The following is a 1,568-nucleotide window of genomic DNA, read 5'->3' as shown; positions in this document are numbered from 1 at the left end:
TTAAATTAAAAACAGTTCTACACTCACACTCCGTAATCACACTTCACTTTCTAAAATCGCACTAACTGGGAGACATTTCTGCTAAAACTGGCACTTAACAAAGCCCAGGATGCCGAGAGAAACGGTAAACATCCCATCGCCGCGAGCAAGCTGGGAATGGTTATTATTTTGAAGGTGTCGTAAATCCTTCACCACTATGGTCTTCCCTTCAGTGTCATCTCCCTACAGAAGTAGGGTTGGGGAACTTTGAATTTCCATGACATGAACACAGTTATTAGAAAACCGTTTGAACTGTCCAACTCAGTAAGAACGTATACAGTCAATTGCAAAATGCTGTAAGCTAATGAAACGTCCTATTAAAAACTGAATTCTATGCCAATACAGCTGTGAAGTTAAGATTTTTGAAAATAAACCTGAGACTTGGCAGGGGGCCGGAGTAAATCAAGTCGCGGGCCGTATGCGGCCCGCGGGCCGCCAGTTGGCCATCGCTGATCTAGAGTGAGGTAACAGAGAGGAACAAACGTCCTCACAATTTATTAGAGCTCCAGTTGCATTGATGGCGTTGGTTTTATTAATTTTAAAATGGAATACAATGACAAAATATTTCATTTGCAAATATGAATATGGAAGCTTATGTCACAACATAATTATAGACATGTCAGTGTTATGTGAACTTAAAGCAAGGTCAATTCTGTGTGTGGTTCATACCTAAAGTGTACGAAATGTTTTTCCCTGCACTGATGATCACACAATTACAGACAAGTTTTGAAACTCTACTTTGATAACCCCCTTTCTTATTCAGACACACAGACATACGAAAGTACATACCACTTATTGAAATACGAACGTTATTCTTAATGAGAACGAAGTTTCTTTCGCAAACACACCATAGTTTTCTCACATTGAGGTTGGCACACTTGGCACAGATTATAAGAACACTAAGAGAAATACTTATGTATAAAATACGCTGCTCCCGTTCAAAAGTCTATACAGAAATGCTGTAATTATATAAAAAGCGTATCTGTCCAGATATCGAATCGGCGTGTCCTTATTCATTTAAAAAGTAGAAAATGAGCCGAAAGAGGAATCATATTGTAACGTGTTTGCGTTACCGAAGACGCCGTAGAGATCGTTAACTGGTTTATTTAACAATCTACAAATAACGGCTACAATTAATTATAATTAATTGTAGCCGTTATTTGTAGATTGTTAAATAAACCAGTTAACGATCTCTACGGCGTCTTCGGTAACGCAAACACGTTACAATATGATTCCTCTTTCGGCTCATTTTCTACTTTTTAAATGAATAAGGACACGCCGATTCGATATCTGGACAGATACGCTTTTTATATAATTACAGCATTTCTGTATAGACTTTTGAACGGGAGCAGCGTATTTTATACATAAGTATTTCTCTTAGTGTTCTTATAATCTGTGCCAAGTGTGCCAACCTCAATGTGAGAAAACTATGGTGTGTTTGCGAAAGAAACTTCGTTCTCATTAAGAATAACGTTCGTATTTCAATAAGTGGTATGTACTTTCGTATGTCTGCATAAGAAAGGGGGTTA

The sequence above is a fragment of the Cryptotermes secundus genome, unplaced genomic scaffold, assembly GCF_002891405.2.
Source record: "Cryptotermes secundus unplaced genomic scaffold, Csec_1.0 scaffold4461, whole genome shotgun sequence".
In the NCBI taxonomy this organism is placed as follows: domain Eukaryota; kingdom Metazoa; phylum Arthropoda; class Insecta; order Blattodea; family Kalotermitidae; genus Cryptotermes; species Cryptotermes secundus.
Note: the sequence above shows the minus strand (reverse complement) of the source record.